This window comes from Bidens hawaiensis, unplaced genomic scaffold (assembly GCF_021521415.1).
Source record: "Bidens hawaiensis isolate Kalapana, Puna unplaced genomic scaffold, B.hawaiensis_p1.1 tig00032166_1, whole genome shotgun sequence".
Taxonomy (NCBI): Eukaryota; Viridiplantae; Streptophyta; class Magnoliopsida; order Asterales; family Asteraceae; genus Bidens; species Bidens hawaiensis.
This window is the reverse complement of record NW_027495471.1, coordinates 103,660-125,634: the sequence shown is the minus strand read 5'-3', so window position 1 is coordinate 125,634 and position 21,975 is coordinate 103,660. Positions and strand designations below refer to the sequence as shown.

Here is a 21,975-nt window from a genome sequence, read left to right as displayed (position 1 = left end):
TGGCTCTGGGTTTGTTACTTGCAAAACGAACCTTCTTCTGCCCACGAGATTCTGTGAACCGGATTTTGTCTTTCACCAAAACTGGATCCACTCCTTTCGGTGACATATCGACCATATACAACGAACCCATTTTCTTGCCACGAGCAACCACAAGATTCCCTTTGACTACTTTCCACTGCCCATTCCCGAACTTAACATCGTGCCCTTGGTCATCCAACTGCCCAACTGAAATCAAACGTTTCTTCAAACTTGGAATAACCCTCACGTCTTTCAAAGTCCAAGAAGTACCGACTGAAGTTATCAAATCAACGTCTCCCATACCCGTAACCTCTAAAATATCATCATTCGCTAGTCGAACCTTTCCAAAATCCCCAAATTTAAGATTCTTCATCGTTTCACTACAGTGAGTGGCATGAAACGATGCACCAGAATCCATCACCCAAGCATCAACGCTACTCTCAACACTACAAACCAAAGCCTCATCACTACTGACCCCGTCATCTGTGTCGTCTTCTGTAACGTTCACCTCTTTCTTACCATTCGGACACTGATTCCTGAAGTGTCCTTTCTCTTTACAACCCCAACATTCAATATCCTTATGAGTCTTAGACTGACTCCTCTTCCTGCTCCCACTGCCTCGCTGTTTTCCCCTACCTCTACCTTCTGTGACTAGCATATTGCCTGATGATTCACCTGAACTTCTGCGTCTTGAATCTTCTCCCAGAATCAGATCTCGAATCCCATCGAAAGTAATATTTGTAGACGAACTACAAACTGCAGTCACTGTTTGCGACCAACTGTCGGGCAAAGAGGATAATAACAAGAGGCCTTGAACTTCATCATCAAACTTAATGTCAACTGACACTAAGCGGGACAAGATCGAATTAAGATTATTGATATGAGTTGTGACTGACCCACCCTCTTTCATTCTTGTTGTCACTAGCTCTCGGATAAGATAGACTTTATTCGCTGCCGAAGGCTTCTCATACATGTTGGATAGTGCGTCCATCATACCACGGGCTGTGGTTTCTTTCATGACGTTAAACGCCACATCTTCCGACAACGACAATGTAATACAAGCCCTAGCTTTCTTGTCTAACTTCTTCCAATCTGCTTCTGACATCTTTTCTGGTTTTTCATCCTCAAGCACTACATCCAAGTCTTTCTGACAAAGTAGTGCCTCAATCTGCATCTTCCACCAACCGAACTTCTGTCCGTCAAACTTCTGTATCGAAACCTTTCCGTCTTCTGCCATGGCAATGACTAAAACGAAAAACTGGATAAAACAGAGACAGACACAGCAACACGAGCCTGAACTTAACGATTGTTCTACTGAACTCTGTTAAAAAATCAACCTATTTATACGCAGCGGAATATCGAACTGAAAATCAGAAACTGAAACTTTAAACTGAAACGATAAAACCTGACAAACGCGGTTGGCACTGGTTCTCCGTTTCTTTAACGCTTCTTCTGACTTAAAACTGTTCTTCAACGAAAAATAGGATCTTGATTCAACTATTCTTGACTCGTACTTTGCAAAATAGAATCTCGACCCTTGCTTAAATGGATCTCGGGCCCAACAAAAATAAACAAGCTAGACCCTCTCAAAAAATTAAACAATCTGGATAAAGTTGGTGGCCATTGAACTCCCTTGTCAACAAAATAATATTGTTTTTCCTTGTCTTTTCCTAGTCTGGCATGAATCTCAAGAGAAAAAATAATAATACAAACCCTTCTTTTCTTCTCTGTTCAAACGCCACTAGCGGAAACAAAAGAGACAACCTGGAATCGAACAATACGATGCTTACAGCTTTCAAACGGAACCAACAAAAAAACGCAGATCGCGCGGGCTGGGTTTAGTAGCGGCGAAACGACGGCGGAAACCCTAACGGCGATCGGAAAACCGTAGGCGGCGGCGGAACCCTAGCGCAGTAGGGTGGCGGCGGCTGGATGGTTTGGCGGCGACTCGGCTGGTTCAACGTGTTCTTCGCGTGATCTGAACCTAAGCTCTGATACCACTTGTTAGGATTAAACGCACACACGAAACTGAACACGACACGAAAGCAATAAACGAACACGAGGATTTAACGTGGTTCGGTCTAAACTGACCTACGTCCACGGGTGGCAACTAGGTATATCTTTATTGAGTGACCAAATATTACAAGTACATAATGTTGTTTATATAGAGACTGAACTAGGGTTAGTAAATTATTATGCAAGAAATCTAAACTGGGCCGGGCTTGGGCCCGACCGCCCACACCCGTCTCCTCTTTTGACTTCATATAATAAACCGGGCCAACAAGGCCTACGAACCCAACAGGGTGAAGCGGTGAACCAAGTTTGTGAGGACATATAAGCCATTAGAGTTTTGTGAATTATAATTGTAAGTACATTTTTTCTATTATATAACTTGTAGTATAACTTATAATAAGTATTTGCATCTTTATCTTTATGATATATATATATATATCGTTTTCATTATTCAAACGCTTTAATACGCTGGACTACAGAAAATATCACAATGTCGTATACAATAGAGTTTTTATAGTTAAAATTGTTTAACCCGTGTATCACACGGGTACCTATCATAGTTTAATAATACGTATAACACAAAATTATACTGCCATTTTCTGAAATAATTTAACCAAAATAATAATAAATGGTGGTGTTTTGTTTCAGGCAGCGGCAGTCTGCAAGTCTCCGTCAAAAAGACACAGCGAGCGATTAATTACTTGATGCCCCTAATGATAATGATGATGTCAACACAATTCTTTTAATTTCATTCTCTATCGATTTCGATTCCACGAACCCTAACATGATCCAGTGACACACTATTATATATATATATATATACGTTTGCTGTATATAAGGATTCCGATTAGTTACTTAATTTCCACACGTGTCTTCCAATTCGTTGGCTTTGAACAAATTAAATGGATAAATTCGAATTGTACTTCAACAGAGCAGATTTGGATCATGACGGTCGGATCAGTGGCCCCGAAGCTGTTGCCTTCTTCAAAGCCTCTGGTTTACCTACGCCCGTTCTCGCTCAGGTTAGTTTATATAATATATTTTTAAATCACCTCAATTTAGGGCTTAGTATCATCATCCTATATAATACTCCAATAAGCTGGAAATTCAACACAACATTTCATATAAAAATAAAAATGATTATTATCATTATTGTTTAATTTGTAGTGTTATGTTTACATAACAATAGCAAATAAATATTACTTAGTATATTTGTGATGCTGCTGTATAGACAGACATTCAGGAATTTGTGGCTCCATAGCACTGCATTCATATAGCCTTGTTTTAATTATTATTAAGTCTATGATGTGATTAGGTTATCTATCAGATAGCATTAACGTAGGACGTTTAGGCTATTATGATTATGATCAGTGATTTATCTCGTGATGCTTCTCCTTTGACATCAGTTTCATATAGAATAGAGCCGCCTTTGTTTAAATTGGAATTCTTAATCACTCATCACTTGCATTCAGGTTTTTAGCTTATGTATGATTTATGTGGAAAGCCATTATGACCCTTTTACATTAACAACAAATAGCTTTAACAGAAACAAATAACTACTACTGTAGAGTTTAAACAGTTGCTCATTAAGTGCCACAGGTGGTTTTCCTGTGCCGTTTGTTTGTTTGTTGCTAAACAAGTCATTGCATGGTTCAGCCATTTCTTGATTTATAGTTTAGACATCTTAATTTCATGTTAAACAACTACACCTTAATCATTAAGTGGTAGTCTAATTTAACTTATGACAAAAATTCCATTTTTGTTCTTGAGCATATGTTACTCTCTGTTACGTTTAATGTTCTTTGATCTTGTTTAGTCATTCTTGGCCTTCAGTTCAGTTCACTTAGTTATAAATTTTTGTTATTTCGTTCCAATATTTCGTTTATATCATTTTAGTTTACTAGATCCAATATCATTCTTAAGTTTCTGTCATGGGGTATGTATCATATTCAAAGAACCTATTTATTGTTCTATGTCTTATGGCTAGTAAAGTTTGTAACAATTTTGCTAATGCTTATGTAACCATTGCAAATAAACACTGTCAATCTAATGCTACATATAGTGGGTCCATATTTTGATACCGCTTTACTTATAACATTAGGATATGAGGTGTTAACGTTAGTCAATAGTAATATAGTGTCATTCAGTATTCTTAACTCTTAAGTGTCAAGGCGGACTTTAAGGAGCTATTTTCGTATTTTATTGATTTCTTTTGATTTATCACTAACCTATATAAAATATTTACCTAATATAAGTGGGATTTACTTAATTTACTCCAATCTCTCTATATAATCATCGACTTTTACGGTTTCTGAAATTCACATAGCCATTGAAGATCAAGGTTAGTACTTTTCAGAAATACATATATTTTTCCATCATCTTTCTTCTAGTTTAATCTGTTGAATACGGTTTGGTTTTTTGGTCAGAAACGTGTTTTTTTATCAAAGGTTGAAACGGGTTACTGTTTTGACCAGAGAAGTGTCAACAAGGTTTTCCTAAAGGTTGAAACGGGTTAATGTTTAATCCAGAAACATGTGAAAACGGTTTTTAAGGTTGAACAACCTGTTGTTATAACCAGAAAGATGTTTTTAACAGCTTGAACAAGCTGCTGCCTTAACCAGAAACATGTTTTAAGGTTGAACAAGCTGCTGATTTTTAATGTTTATGGTTATAAACAGATTAAATTATGTCAATGATCGTTTGAGCCTTTTCTATTTGTTACTTTTTGAACTTTTGGTTTTCAAGTTTTGAACATGTTGGTTTTGGATAATTTTGGTGTTTTGAACTTTTGGTGTTTGAGCTACGTTATTCAAGTTTTAAGATGCTAATTTATTTGTGTTTTTTTTCATTAAATGTGTTTATTTTTCCGCCTTGCATAGCGTGGCTTATTCATCTTCGATTCGCCTAGCGCATTTGATTATTCTCGAATACCTTTTTAATAGTTTTAGTATGTTAAAACGATAAAAAGATGATTAACAAGCTGTAACTTTTTATTCAGATATGGGCATATTCTGATCAAAATCAAACCGGTTACCTTGGTCGGACTGAGTTTTACAATTCTCTGAAACTTGTTACGGTTGCACAAAGTAAGAGAGATCTTACTCCAGAAATAGTGAAAGCAGCATTATACGGACCCAAGTCTGCTCAAATTCCTGCTCCTCAAATCAACCTCACAGCCTTAATGGTTCCTCAGTCAAACTTAAACGCTGGCCCGCCTGCCCTGCAGACGCGTGGTAGTGCCCCTGCAACTTCTCATAGTGTTGGTATGAGTGGAGCACAGGGTTATCCATCTCAGCAAACTCAAGGCATGAGGCCACACATGCCTCCACTTCCTAAAACCACAATCCAACCTCAGCATGGTGTGAGTCATGGACCGCCAGGTGGACACACAGCGGCAGGATCTCGCCCTTCAACTTCAAGCCTTTTTAACGAGTGGCTTAATGAGAAGACTGGTGGGCCCGCGCCTAACAACTCTTCTCAAGTTTAGGGTAATGGGCTTTCATCCACACCAAATGGTCATACTTTTGCTATAACTGAGAATGGAGTTAAAGGTTCTAGCACCCCTGTGTTGTCATCTAATGGTAGCCAATCATCCCAAATAAATGTTGGTCAACAACCAACTGCTGGTCAAAACCAGAAAATGCAGTCATCTTTGAATTACAATCAGCAAACTCATGTACAGAATATCTCCAGTGCTCCTGTTAGAACTGAAAATGCTTCTTTTAATCAGTCTTCTGAACCTTGGCCAAAGATGACACAGTCAAATGTCCAAAAGTACACCAAGGTATTTGTGGAAGTAGATACCGACAAAGATGGGAAAATTACGGGTGAACAGGCCCGGACTCTGTTTTTAAGTTGGAAGTTGCCACGAGGTAGGCAATGATGAATGCATCATTTTCCTCTTTTGCTTTATAGAGTTAAAAGTTTTATTATGCTTATTTTTGGAATTCAGATATCATAATGCAGGTATGGGACTTATCTGATCAAGACAATGACAGCATGCTTTCTTTAAAGGAATTTTGTATTGCTCTCTACCTTATGAAGCGGCACGGGGAAGGGTGTCCTCTTCCTAGGGTACTGCCGGCTGGCGCTATATTTGAAGGGACACCGTTGCCTCCATCTGGTCAACCACCTGCTGCATATGGTTCTCCAGTTTGGAGACCTGAGCCAGGTAGATGCTAATTCTTGTGACGCCTGTCTTGTCTATGCCACATTAAATGTACTTCTTTCTGCTTAGGTGTTCAACAAAGACATAGGATCATTGCCCAAGGACAGGTCAGCCATGCTTCAGCAAGGCCACCTCGTCCAGTTCCAGTTCCTATAAACGAAGATGTGCAGCCTAAACAAAAACCTAGAGTTCCTGCTTTAGAGAAGCATCTAGTGGACCAACTTAGTACCGAAGAACAGAATTCATTGAATTCAAAGTTCAAGGAGGCAACAGAGGCAGATAAAAAGGTGAAACACATAATTTCAGTTTTATTGATTATAAATTATTATGAATTTGCAATGATGTAAAAGTTTAAACAACTGAAGTTTGATTTTGGTCTTTGAATCTACACATTTCTGATTGTCTTGACTCCTGATCACTACTTTATCTGGGCCAGGTTGGTGAACTCGAAAAAGATATATTTGAAGCTAAACAGAAGACCGAAATTTACAGGAACAAGATGCAGGAACTTGTAAGTTCTCTATCTCTAAGGTTTCTGGCCTTTTGTGTGAATACATTTGCTTGCTGGGATCAAACAACATGATATTTTCTTTGATGTCAGATTTTGTACAAGAGCCGCTGTGATTCTCGATTGAATGAGATTATAGTAAGGGTTTCTGCTGATAGAAGAGAGGTATTATATCCCTGAATATAGTAAAAAAGTATGCATTTTTACATGATAGTTGTTTAGAAGAGACTGAGGAGCTTGCTATCCAGGTTGAATCACTGTCAAAGAAATACGAAGATAAATACAAGCAGGCTGGTGATGTAGCTTCTAAATTGACTATTGAGGAAGCCACTTTTCGTGATATTCAGGTTCACTGATCAACTTGTTTAGGGTCAACTTATGCTCCATTTTTCCAAAGATAAAGCCTTACTGAGCAATTATATCGTGCTTGAAATATTTAGGAAAAAAAGATGGAGCTTTATCGAGCAATTGCCAAGCTTGATCAGGATGGGAAACCTGATGATATTCAGGTATCTTTTATGGTGACCAATTTTGCTAAGGTTATATATATATATATATATATATATATATATATGTTATTCACTTGGTCGCAGATACTTATAATGCTGTCACTTGAATGCTAGGCCCAAGCTGATTGCATCCAAGCGGATCTTGAGGATCAAATAAAAGCCTTAAATGAGCGCTCCAAAATGTATGGATTGCGTGTGAAACCAACAATGCTGGCTGAGCTTCCCTTTGGTAAGATCAATTTTCATCTCCACTGCAACGTTGTGAAAATTTTCAAATTTGTCTGCTTGCATTCATTCGCTCAATTGTTTGTTTTATGTAAAAATATTTAGGTTGGCAAGTTGGCATTCAAGGAGGAGCTGCTGACTGGGATGAAAATTGGGATAAGTTTGAAGACGAAGGTAGCAAAACTTTTATATTTTACCCCTTAATACGTGGAAGTTGTGTAACATATTTTACATCAAACTTGCAGGATTTACATATGTGAAAGAGCTTACACTTGATGTCCAAAACATTATAGCTCCTCCAAAACAGAAGACCTTGCCCGTACAAAACAAGTCTACTTTCCAAGAAACTACAGCTTCATCTCCTTCAAATACCACCCACGTATCCGAGAAGCCTCCAGCTGTCAATGAATCAGTGGACCCACATACCAATAACTCTGTAGAAACTCCACCTGAAAGCCCATCTAAGATACTCGAAGCCAGTTCACCTGATGTTATAAAAACCCAAAGGTTAGAGATTTTTACAAATACTTGTAATTTATTAAGGGTAAAAAGGGGTTCAATTTTTGAAAATGTATCTAATGGTGCAGTAAATCCGTGTTCTCGGATGAAAAAACTTTTGATGAGCCGCCCAATGCTACATTTGACAATCATTATGATTCAGACTCTGCTTGGGATTTTAGTGCTACAAATCATCAGGTATTTGGTTGATTCTACTTGACATTATTTTATCGTGTCATAATTTAAAACGTGTCTTTTTGCAGGATGTGGGTCAAGAAAGTTCTCATGGAAATATGTTATTTGATTCTTCTGATAGTTGGGGGCTAAACCCGATAAGAACAAAGAACACGGTTGTATTTGATTCTGTTCCTAGCACTTCTGCTTATAGTTATGCTGGATCCCCAACTGGAAAGAACAAAGTCGTATTTGATTCGGTTCCAAGCACTCCTGCTTATAGTTATGCTGGATCCCCAACTGGTAACAACTTGTTCAATAACCATGGCCCATTTGCTCCATCTTTTGATTCGGTTCCAAGCACACCTGCTTATAGTAATAGTAATTCTTAACGCCCATTCGTTTCAGTTTTTGCTGATTCGGTTCCCAGCACACCCATGTTTGATGGTCCAGAAGATCGCTCATTTAACCACTTGTCTACATTTGATTCCTTCGCCAGCAACACTCCCCGTGATTCCTTTTCCAGATTTGATTCATTCCGTAGTACAGCACAAGATTCAGAATCTGAAACCAATCAAGGGTACTTCCCCTCTCAGAACCTTGCAAGATTTGATTCCATGAACAGTACTGCTGAGTCTGATTTTGGGCATTCGCTTTTCGAGCCTCGTGAATCTTTTTCAAGGTTTGATTCTATGCGAAACTCCAATGATTCTTCTGATTTCAGTCACGGGTTCCCGTCTTTTGGTGATGCGGATCCTTTTGGGTCGCATGCCCCGTTTAAGACTTCATTCGAGAGTGAGACGCCAAGAAAAGATTCAGTAGATGGTTGGAAGGCTTTTTAGGTTTGCGTATTGGTCATATTTGATGTTGATTGCTTGCGACGAGTTTGAGGTCATGATTCTTTCTTTTTTATATATAGATTTGCATATGTATACGTCTATTCAAGTTTTATGGATTGATATGACTTTGACATGGTAAAAAATATAAGCTCGTATTTATGAGCATTAGTTTTTGCAAGTTTTAATCGTATTACTGCATCATATCTTGGAAGATTTACATTTGTTGTTCGTCTTTTGGTGTTTAATATATATTTCATAATAGTTGGATTTTCTTTTTGTTCATAAACAAACGTTATGACTTTATTAAAATGAAATTTTGTTCTCTATGAACTCTTCATATCCTGCATTCACTAACAAAAGAACTATATCGAATGAATAGTGAATTGATAATATAAGAAATTGTTATTTAACCAATATGCATTAACCCATATGTTTTAAAGATATCAAACAACATAAAGAATTTTATAATGAGATGTAAACGCTCTAAAGAACTTTTGTAAAGATCTCTGATTAAAAATTATAAATACTTCTGAAAATATCATTTTGCCTCCCTGGCACCCTGCATATAAAGATTTTCAAAAATATCTATATGGACTTCTATAAATAGTATCTTAACTTACACAAGATGCGATTAATACACAATGTTTATAGCAAATTCAACGACATAAGAAGACCAATGCTAAAAACAAAAACAAAAAAAGAAAAAAAAAAGGAATCAAAGTTTAGGAAAAGGATATAAGAAATTGAATCTGGCAGTATTGATTGAATATTTGGTATGGGGCATATGTACAATAAGAAGACCAAGACAAACACTAGAAACAAAAGAAAAGGAAATGAAAATTTAGGGAAAGGATATTAAGTAACTACATTTGATAGAATTTATTGGATGTTTGGTTCTTAGGGAGAATATTTACGGTATATGTAACCACAATGTGAACAAGCCTGTCACATGTAAACCAGTCAAGACTGGATCAGATAGTAAGTATAAGTGAGCCCGAGTAAGATCGAACACAACCATAGCTCATGTAATAACCAGCTCGAGACCAAACTTCATACATCAAACTTGAGTAGACTTGCGAACCTATTACTTATATGGATATAATAGTATTTACATAACATACTATATAAATACATAAATATGATAAAATAGTATATTGCATATTATTACATATACCACACTAAAACACTTTCACATAAATACATGAAATTGTGCGCAATTATTATAGTTGACAATACAAACAAACAAGACTTTTAATGAAATGAACTTGAAATAACATTTTAATATACTACAAACTGAATAACATAGCAAATACAAACTTTACCTTCATGGCTTCATGCATCATCCATTCCTTTGAAACCAATCATCTATGTAACATGACACAACTTAAGCAATGGCTCAACTGATTCACAATCATGAACCAAAACGGAACCGATGGTAAACTACAATCCTTCAATAATCCACAAACATACACCACATGAATCTGTGCTACATCTTCCATCCAAACATCACAAGCAAAACCAACTAAAAAATCTCATTTCGCCTGTTAAACGACCACTTTAGCTTTAAAGTTTCAAGCTTTAGGTGCAAAAATCTCTTGCAAGGAAGTCCATGTGCCAGTCACAGCCAAAATCACTCCAAAAACAATATAGGCTCCATCTTTAACCCACCCAAGCACACCCACCTCATATTTATGCACCATCAAGTGAAACAAAGCCGGTAACACAAACTCTAACACAATGCACACACTACTCCCCACCAACGACAAGAAGTCAGCAAAATTCGGCACCAAAAGAGCCACCAAACTCACCACCAACACCAGACCCCACCGCACCCACAAACTATACCTCCCTTCACACCACATCCTCTCGAAAACTTCATAAACCGGGTTCATCATCAACGGAAACGTAAAAAATAAATTCAAACAAAGTTCCAACTGAACCACACTGCTCAACCACCCTTGCCCTAAATTAGTCGTAATAATATCCTTCGTCTCATCACCAAACGCAAAGTAACCAAACACACCAAAAGCCGCAAACATTAACGCAATAAAAGCAATAGTTATCCCCAACACCCTCCCAAACTTCTCCTTGTCTTCCGTCTCCGACTCCAACGGCAACACCATCCCGATCCCTTCAAACGCGTACACCGCCACACCAACCCCGTAAAAAAACACCGAGAACCCGCCAAACGCTTGCAAAACCGGGCTCGAGTTGAAATAAATCATGGCTTCTTCCACCATAACAATACCCATGGCACCAATATCTACAACATCAGCAAATATACTCAAAGGAGCTTAATGGGTCAACGTCGGAATCGAATTCAATCCCAATTGAAACGGAAAACACGCCCAAATGTAAAACCCTTTAGCCGAAATCCCCAAAATCCTAGGGTTTGAAATTGAAACTGGGTTTAAATTGAATATATTAACCAACGTATTGGACACAAAGATCAAATAGCTTACGCAAAAACCCGCCTGAGAGAGCACAATCATGACGTCAACGGCGGACCGGCCGATCGGACCGGCGACAGTGAACCCTAGGTCACCAAAAGAGTTGATTTTTGAGAACCCATTAATGGATTCGAGTTTACGGCGGGTTTTGACAAGCAGCATCATGCAGTGGTTGGTAAAGTAAGCGACGGCGAAGACTGTTAGGGTTCCGGTGAGGTAGCCGGTGCGTTTGAAGGTGTAGGGGAGACCGAGGACGCCGGCGCCGACGATGGCGATGAAGACGTTGGCGAAGGTCTTGAATTGGGATGATCGATGAGGGTTTTTGGAATTGAGAAGTGGGGTGGATTCGCGTGGGAGATTGAGTGTGTGGGATGATGAAGTTGCTTCTGAATTGTGGGTGGTGTTGGTTTCATCAAAACCCATGATTGACTGATTGAAGGTTTATGGGGTTTTGATTATCTTCTGCAAAATGAAGAAGAAGATACAGATGAAGATGATGATATCAATAATTGAATATCTTAAAAGGAAGGTATGAAAAGAAATCAGTCACGCGTTTTATGATATTTTGAAATATTTTAAAGCAGAAATCAGGAAAACATTAAACAACAAATTGTCATGTGGGCTATCAAAAATGTTCAATCGTTTGCTTGGAAATTGTTTGAAAAATGTTCACTTAATTTCGGCTCTGTTTGGAAATGAGTTGACCGGGTTGGTTTGGTTTGAAATGAGTCAAGCTTGAGAAAGTCTTCTTCGGTTCGGTTTGATTCGTTTTTGCTCAAATCATTGTTTGGTTTATTACTTTTATTTTTATATTTACTAGCTGTGTGCCCGTGCGATGCGGCGGGGTTGCACGCAAACATGACATCGGATGTGTAACCGGTGTTAATGTTTCTGTATGTGCGTGACTTAACAATAGTACGCACGTAACCCGACGATAGTATGCTCGTATTGCGGCATTGGAATCTTAACTGGTGTTAGTAAGCACGTCACAACGACTGTGCACGCTCAGTCAGGTGTTGGTGCGCACGTAACACAACATTGAACTCGTCTTGACCCGCAACCCGTTCCGCTTGACAATGTTCTAACCGAAATTCGTTATGACTTGACCCCTTTCAATCCAAACCTGTCCCGACCCAGACCAAATTAACCTATTTGTATCGACTCATTCCAACCTTAACCTTTTAGACGCATGACCTGAACGACCGAATCGCCCGATTCGTTTGTCGGTCTTTAATGGTAATCACGTAACACGTTAAGTTTTTAAAATGAAAAAAGTATAGCAATACCATACTCAAATTAAAGAGAATAAAATACTATTTTTTATGGTATAATGTTTTTAAAAAAATATTAGCGTGTGAAAAAGTTATAAACGTTTAAACGTCGTCGAGGTAGTTGGTTTAAAATAAGGGGTATATATGTAACTATTATATAAATTAACAAAATGTGATTGAAGTTAAGGGACCAAACTTGTAATTATTTTTTAATAAATAAAAAATAAACCGTAACATGATTTTGGTTATGTTAAAGACAAAATTGTCAAAATACAAAGTTGCCCCTAAAATATCTTAATCTTATGCATTATGGTTTATACTAAAAGCAACAAGTTTGATACCCTCACTCATGTTTTATATATAGTATAAATAAAATATACAATTTCTTAATGTTTTTTTAAATTTCTTTTTTTTTTTGGTGTTGAATTCAAAATTCAACTCTAAACCCTAGTCGTTCATTCAATGCTTCCTCATTTCCACGTTTCCACAAAGTTTCTACGCATTCTGTCGTTCACTTCTTCCATTACACATTCAAAACCCTAGCCGCTCGTTCTCGTCATGCTTGATACACAAACTATTTGTTCAGTTATTAGGAGGAAATTTCGATCAGGTTTCTTTGTTGAACTTACTATGTAAGTTTTCTTTTTAACTTGAGTTTTGGACATTTTAAAATTGGAAGTTTAGACATTTTGGAATTGAAAGTTTTGAATTAATGATATTTTCAAGTTTCAGAATTTAAAATTGAAAAATTTGTACGAAATCAAGTCAAACCAAGCTGCATGAACTTGTCGCTCGTTTCTTTAAATTCAAACTGCTCAATTCGGCTCGGTTTCAAACCAAAACAAGTATATGAGCAACCAATGTTCGGCTCGGTTCGTGAACAACCCTACGTGTGTGTATATTTTTTAATAACTAGACCGATTATCAATAAGTTATTGGATCTCGCTAACAGTAAATTATAGAAATCAAAACACAACATAATAATACAGTACACTAGTTCTTGTGTTTGACAAATGCACATGCAAGTGAGTAATTATGTATTCAAAATATGATATATATTAAAGGAAAAGTTCCTGCTACAGTAATGGGGGCATTTTTGTAATTTCAATGATTTTTAAGACTTCTTCCAAGTGAGATTATATAGTATATAGTACAATAATAATAATATCAAGGTTCAACAATTTAGGATTACTAGCATGCATCATCTACGACGCCTCCACCACCATCTCTGTGACGTCACAACTCCCAGTTAGCAGTGATGATACGGTCAACCAACCCAAACGACAAATATTTCCGCTCTCAGGGACCGCCATGGCGATTCTGCACTCGAACCACATCGTTGTCGCCTATTCATCAGAACCATGCTAACGTCGTGGTACAGTTCGGTAATGGTGACAGTGGCATCGATGCTAATAGACGAACAGCGGCGAAGCGGTGGTGAAAAATTACTTAAAGTTCTGCTTTTCTTTTGGTGGGTTAATTAATGTTATAGAAAAAAAGGTTAATTGATATTATTTTATAAGAAGGGTTGAAACAACTAATAAAAAAAGTTTTGATGAAAAAAAAAACAGATGTTAAAAACCAAATAAAATCCATAGATTTGATTTATGATTATGTGAAAGTGCCTTAGGGTGTATTGTTATTCTATGTTTAAGGGATAACCGAGCACTTTTATATTTGCATTTGAATGATTGAGTGTGTGAGTCTATGATGAAATTCCCAAAATCCCTTGAGCTAAAACCATGTTACAACCTTGCTCTTATGTGTGTAAAACTACAAACCACAACGTTTTTTTTATGATTTAGTGCCAACAGCGTCGATTTCTACCAAAATTGTGTCAATTTTCGAATGCGCAACACGTGATTTTTTTACCATGTTTTTTTGTCTGTTGATTTTGGAATCAAAGAAATCATATTAGTTCGCAACTGCAACGCACGTGTTTTTTTGTTTGTAGTATTTTTTTTATATCTTAAATGTGTTAAATAGTTGTATTTAGGTGTGGATGACTTTATGTTTCGCTTTACTTTTGGCGCCATAACAAGATACCAACCAAAGTGCTATCGATTCGCCAACACAACACGTGGTTTTTGTTATGTTAATTTGTTGTATTTGGGCATTAACAAAATTTTTTAGGTTTATTTCCCGTTTCGTAACCCGGCATCGATTGAATTCATCTCAATTCGCAGCCGCAAACACAGTTTAATAGGTCGTACGACTATTAATAACATTAACCCGGCGCAACGCGCCGGGAATCTACCTAGTTATACATAAACAAACACTTGTTTCGGTATTAGCTTCTACATAAATAGGAGGTTTCACATGATGCACAACAAACAAAAGAACGGTCACTATATTTAGTAAACATATAAAATTTATAGCTTTCTTGCTGCCTAAATTTGCACAGGTAAGTGTTCTCTTTAGAGTTTAGAGAGAGAGTTTTCTGGCAATAGGCCAACGGATAGAAGATGTTCTCTTTAAACGGAGAGATGCAAAGCGAATACCACATAAACCATAGGAACTCATTAGAACTTTATAAGAGGGCATAAATAGCATTTTAGTTTTATTTTGTTGAAACGTAGACAAAGCCAAGGGACTTAAAAGTTAGCCCGCAAGAAAACCATATGAAATCAATCAGGTTGTTTTACGTCCGCCCATAAACCATATGGACGCAAAATGAATTCTCTCTATATTACATCGAAAGCCTTGCAAATCTCAAGAACGTGGGTCTTAAGCCCACTATTTCTTATTGAATAACACTAAGAATACATAAAATATACAAAAATGAGAATGCATCTTCACTAACATTAAACAAGACACAAACATGAAGCCATAGTCGACAACATAAAACATTCAAAGATTACCGGTGTAATATTTAGTTCACTTAGCAACACTATCATCTAACCGATCTTTCAAATCTTGATAATACTAAATGCATGATTTGAACCCAATTTTGATACTAACACATCGTCTAACCCTGCGTTTGCACAAGAAACGCATCGTCAACCCTACGTTAGCACCAGAAATGCATCGTCAACCCTGTGTTTACTAACACATCATCGGTGTTCGCTATCATGCCGCCGGAGACGAGATGCCAAAAAGACAAAGTTGGAAACTTGAATTAGGGGTGACAAACATTAAATATAAATCAGTTTAAGGATACACTTAAAGACAAAAGATAATTTCTACGTGATTCATGTGAACACCTATACATTATTATTATTATATGTAACAAATGGACAGTTTGGTGCCGCAAGTGCCTTATTGGGCCACTTGGCGGCACCTGGCTGGTCCAAAAAGTTTGTTTTTGTTTTTTTAATCAATCATCGTAACGAAAACCGAGTGAAAGTCAATTTTTTGTGTTTTCTTTTGTTTTAGTTCCGGGATTGACAACGATCGACTTTTACCAACGCTCGAGTTTTACCGACTGACGTCACCCTATTAGTCCACCCAAGTTTTATACATTTTTGTTTTATATTTAGTTTTAATTACAGTACAAATAAACATCACCGAAACGACCGAATTCGTGTCGACTTACCGGCACAATGCTTGGGGCTGACAACACTTGAGTTTTACCACCGTCCGAGTTTTACTAACTTGCCCATCACAACGCGCTGGATAAAAAACTAGTTATATATATATAAGATAAAAACCAGATTGTCGATGCCACAAAGACTCTCAAAGCTATTACTTAGCACTTCAAATGAAACAATAGCCAAAAGCCTACAAATGTAATACATTGCCCTGGTGGTTTGGGCGTAAGATGTTAAACACTTGCCATGCTCTTCTCCTCAAGATCGAATCATGCTGTTGTTGTTTTTTTCTTTTTCAGCCATGTTTTTTCTTTCCAGCAGTGGGCCTATCAACTAGCTCTTTTCCGATTATGAGTTTCCAAAGATGTGTACAAGCATTTAAGAAAAGTTTTGTGTCGACTCGCTGCCGTGACGCTTAGGTTTTACCAACCCCCGAGTTTTACCGGCCGAATAAACGTTGTTTTAAAATTTATTTTTTTCAAATGTTAATTTGATGAATTTATTTTTTGAGTTTAAATGTTTTATTTTCAGTAGTGTACCTATGAACTAGCTCTTTTCTGATTATGAGTTTCCAAGGATGTGTACAAGCATCTTAAGAAAAATTTTGCGTCGACTCGCTGCCGTGACACTCAGGTTTTACCAACCCCCGAGTTTATCGACCGAATGAACGTTGTTTTAAATATTTATATTTTAAAGTGTTAATTTGACGAATTTGTTTTTTAGTTTAATTCGGGTACAATAATGAACGTAACCGATAAGTCGAGAACCATGTTTCTTTTTTGTTGTTGCGAGTTTTGTTGCTAAGTTTATCTTTTTGTTAAGTCTCATTGCCATAAACCAATACTGACTGAATTCATTTCGATCCACACCACCGTAACGCACGGTTTTTTATCAGCCGGCGCAACGTGCTAGGTGTGATAACTAGTTTATTCATAAATCACAAGGCATACTTTACCATTTACATCCTATTAGGTTTAGTTTTAAAGAATAACTAGTAATTTACCTGCTCGTTGCGCGACTTCTAGGCGTTGAGGCGGTAACTCAAGAACTCGACGGGAATTCAGTCAGTTTCGGATACGTTCATTACACTACCAAAACAAAAACAAAAAAAAATATAAAATTGAGGTGGACCAATGGGATGATGTCAGTCAGTATAACTCGAGCTTTGGTAAACCTATACGTTGTCGGTCCCATGCGTTGAGGAGACAAGTCAATGTAAATTTGGACGGTTTCCGTCATGTTCATTACACTTTTGATTACATTCGTTACAGTGCCGAAACAAAAACAAACACAAAAACACCAACAATATAAATATTGAGGCGGGCCAATAAGGCGGTGTCAGTCGGTAAAATCGGGTGTTGGTAAATCCCGAGCAACGTCGATCCCGGGCATTGAGGCGAGTGAGTCAACGTGAGTTTGGTCAATTTTCATAATGCTCGTTACGGTAACATAACTAAAAGAAAGAAACTTGTTCAGTTACGTTCGTTACAGTATCAAAAATAAAACAAAAAATAAAATAAAACATATATAAGTTGAGGTAAACCAATGGGGTGACGTCGGTCGGTAAAACTCAGACGTTTGTCAAACTCGAGCCTTAAGGCGGTGCGTCTACGCAAATTCGGTCGGTTTCGTCACATTAGTTACGAAACCGAAACTAAAACAAAATAATAAAATTGTCGTTTGGTTGGTCGGAAACATGTTTTAAAACTGCTTGATACTTACACAAATAAAATAAACCATGTTTTAAAAATGTTCGGTAAGAAAGAAAAGAAAACAATTTGCCTGCTTTTGAAGGGATTCGAACCTGAGTCAAAGAAAAGGAAAATAGCCTTTAACAAAGTAACCAAAGCCAACAGACTATAAATGCTTATTGTCGGACTCTACAAAAATCTAATATATATACATATCTTCTAGAAACCATTCAAAAATAAAAAAAATCCTAAAAGCTTCTTGTGGCGCCGACATTGTGTTTTACTTCTATTAGATTAGATAATGCTTACCAAACTGTCTGCTAGAAAGATGATATCTGTAAAATATTAATATTATAATCAGATAATAATAGTTATTAGTATTAAAGTGTTGCACGTAACAATATAATAAAAAAACAATTTCTTGATTGTGCAACTTGTTCAATATAGATGTCTGTATATGCTCATTTTGTATCCTAAACAAAAAAGTGCATCAATTGTTTATCATCTATTGTTATCATAATCATTGTTATTTTCTACCAATATTATTTTTAACATCCCAATCATTCTTATTCTTTTTTTTATATAAAAGAATAGATATTTAGATATAAAAATTATTAAGAAATTATACATGCGTAAACTAATTTTATATATACTTTTATGGCAACCTCGAACTCACTCCATAAGTTTGGTGTTATAAAAGCACTTAATATTTGTCCACTATGTGAAGATGCATTGGAGTCAGTGGAACACATTTGAATATCGTGTTATATGGCTTCGGTATTGTGACAATTTATGGAATCCCCAGTTTTAGCGTTTGAGATTCGAGATCTTTTAAAGGCTTTTAAAGACACATTCATAATAAGGCTTAAGACGGGAAAGAAAAAGGCAATCCAATCAACCATTCTCAGTCATGTTGGTGTTTATTGAATGTGATGAATGCCACTATATTCAACAAAACAAGGGTTACGATTAATAGATTGAAGGAGGATGTAAAACAGAGGGAAAATGGTTGAGTTAGAATAAAAGAATTGGTGTAATTTCTCGTTTTGAACTTATTGTAACTTGTTTTGTCGTAGTTTTTCTGTCATTTTGACCTAGTGTATGTATTTGTTTGGGGCTAGCAGTAGCTTTGTTAGTTCCATGTGGGTTTATAAAATGGTGGTTAAAAAAAGTAATAATTGGTTAAGTTATTAATAATTGTAAAATTTTATTTTAATTTTAGATGAATGGCTGGTATTAGTAATTTAGTATGACGGCCAGTCGGCCACACCTCATTCTTTTAAGGCCCATACATCATCCTCCAGCCCAGGTCCAATACTTATGTTCACATAATCTGATAAATCACAAGTCCAATACTTAGTCCTTACTACTATTTTAATACTTAGACCATGTGTAATGGTCACGTTGTGGCCTGCATTGTGGGTGAAAACGCGGGGGGTACACCCCCCCCCCGCGTTATGTTAAATTTTTTTTTGGTGCGTTGTATACAAAACGCACAGGAATGGCGCAAATATCAAAAAAAGAGCCGTTAGTTAGTTATGGAGGAGGAGGTGGTGGTGTAGCCATTGACGGCAACTTTTCCGGCGATGGTTGATTTACTCGGTCACCGGAAAACTCGCCGGAGCTTCAATTATAGCCGGGGACGACTTAATTGGACCAAATTGTGGGTGAAATTGAGCAATTGGAAGAAAACATTGAGTGTAATTGAGTGAATTAGAAGTGGGTTTTGAATGGATTGTGATGAATTTGAAGAACCGAGGAATTAGGGTTTTGTGTGTGAGAGTGTGTTTGGGTTTGAATTTGGGGGTGAAAGTGTGTGGGTTTAAATAGCGGAAGAATGTGACCCGTTGAAGGAGGATCTTGTTTTGAAGATGTTAATTTGTTTTAGTCAAGAGTTAGTTTGTTTTGAAGATGAGTTGGTAAAGTTAATTAAGTGAATAGCCGAATAGGTAAAGAAAATGAAGATCAAAGATTGGCTTTTGAGCATATCAAACAAACAGGTGTATAGAAGCATATCAAATAAATATTATTATTATTTGATTATTTTAATAAAAAATAAAAAAAAAATTAATAATGACTGGGCGCCATGTGGCGCATAACCCCTGGTAGTGGAGCTTTATGACTACAGCCTGTTTTTGTAAAAAACCATAACTCTGACTGGGCGCCACATGACGCATAACTCCTGGTAGTGGAGCTTTATAACTACACATGGTCTTATGTTATATAGTCTCTTTCTATTTGAAGATAGTTTTACAAGATTATGTGACGATTGAGTCTCCACAACTAAGAAATTCAACCAATTTACTCCTTATAGCTTTTATTGTAAACAATATATTTTTGATCGTTTATAGTTTGAAAAGCAATAGTGTTAAGACAAATAAATTAGTAATATGGTCTATTCGAGATAGAATAAACTAATAGTTTTGTTATCGGACAGCAACTGTTAGTAAGAGTGAAGTTGAATCGAGTGCGACTCAACAGCTCTAGCTTTAAAGTTCAAACTAGTATGATGTCTCGACTAACATTCTAATATAGAGCTTAGTTCGAATAAGATTTAGACCCAATTAAACAAATACATGTCTTTGTTTTCGATTAATTTGTTAAAAGACTGATTCTTATGGGTAGTTATGTGTGTTTTTGGATTTAGTCTAACTGGATATCTTTTTTGTTTAAATCATGAAGTTCGTTTTCATATTAAAGTATTCTTTTTAACATGAAATCAATAATCGGATAAGACTGACGGTTTCTCAAAGAACGATGTGACATTCGATTATGGAATCAGACGAATTGTTTTTTTAAAACGGGGTGAACAGGTGCAACAACCATCACAACCATTCACGAAACGTCATGACAGTTATTTGTTATATTAACGAACATAACCGTTGCAATTATATCAAATTTGAGGCTATTGATTCAGTTGGTACTGATCAATGACTTTGGTTTTGAAGACCAAATTTTGATCAACAACTTTGGTACTAAAGACCAAAATTGATTTCGATAAACAAATTCGACATTTAATGACAAAGCTAGTTCTGAACACCACTTTTTGTACATAATGACAAAGTTATTTCTCAATAACACTTTTGGTGTTGAAGAGAAGAGTTGCTATAGATCTTCATTTAGTATCGAAAACCATTTTATATCAATAATTAGAGGCTATTTATTAATACCAATGATCAAAATCAAGCAGCTTTAGACAACTGAAGAGGTAGGTCCCAGCAGAGCCCAGTTGGACCCGCAAGACTCACCTTGAACAGGGACGTCTGTGCAACGACCAACTGCTTCCGCAGGACCCACCATGCTCAGAGAAGACCTTACGCGCAGTACGCCAGCTGTACCCGCAGGGAAAGCCTCCCAATGGTGAAATACCCCGTTTGTTCCCGCAGTTGCGGATACAAGCCATCAGGGAAGGCTACCCGCACTGATAGCAAGGCTACACGCACAAGGCATTAACTCTTGCTACTTCAGTAGTCACCTGATGGAATGAGCAAGGCGGGAATACTCCCGCCCAAATGAGCCAGTCCGTATGCTTCTGGAAGATCTTTTGTACTATACCTACCAAGGTATGGGCAAAACAGACGATCTGACCAGAGCAGCCCATGAACCAATCACAGGGTGACAGCTCACCGACAACAGTACGAGGAGGAGCACCCTCTAGTACTGTTTGTCACTATTAGCCGCTGCCTACTCACCAACCCTTACTATGGGACGTGCGCAGCCTACAGTTGGTGGAACAGTGCATAGCCGGCAGTAAAGGAACAGTATACAGCCAACCTTGTCACTGTCGGCCGCAGCCTATCCACCAACCAGCATGGCTTGTGCGTAGCCCACTGTTGGTAGAACAGGAATACTATTCAGCCGGCTGTACCTTCTAGGAAACCTACCTTCGGCTATAAATACTCCAACACCTTGGAATGGTAAGGACATCATCTGATATCTCATTATCTTATCTTCTCTAGCAATCTCTTAATATACACTTATATTCAGAGCAATCTAGTCTGATTCTCACGCCGGAGGGTGGTCACAAGGAGGAACCCCCCCTTCTCAGTGACGAGCTTACGGTGTCTGTTTTGCAGGTCAC

General features: G+C 37.2%; 2 pseudogenes across 2 annotated transcripts; one reads left to right on the top strand and one right to left on the bottom strand.

Moving 5' to 3' along the window:
* The first annotated feature begins 2,912 nt into the window (after positions 1-2,912).
* Positions 2,913-9,104, top strand: LOC143583205 (uncharacterized; annotated as a pseudogene). The gene is made up of 13 exons (XR_013144119.1): positions 2,913-3,053; positions 5,030-5,903; positions 5,984-6,202; positions 6,269-6,486; positions 6,636-6,710; positions 6,801-6,872; positions 6,956-7,054; positions 7,148-7,216; positions 7,331-7,445; positions 7,547-7,615; positions 7,687-7,948; positions 8,029-8,137; positions 8,203-9,104. The product of XR_013144119.1 is annotated as an uncharacterized LOC143583205 (transcript).
* LOC143583204 (amino acid transporter AVT3C pseudogene) lies at positions 7,753-11,866 on the bottom strand (annotated as a pseudogene). Its single transcript, XR_013144118.1, has 2 exons — positions 10,275-11,866; positions 7,753-7,926 (listed from the first exon to the last, which is right to left on the bottom strand). The product of XR_013144118.1 is annotated as an amino acid transporter AVT3C pseudogene (transcript).
* Positions 11,867-21,975: the final 10,109 nt, after the last annotated feature.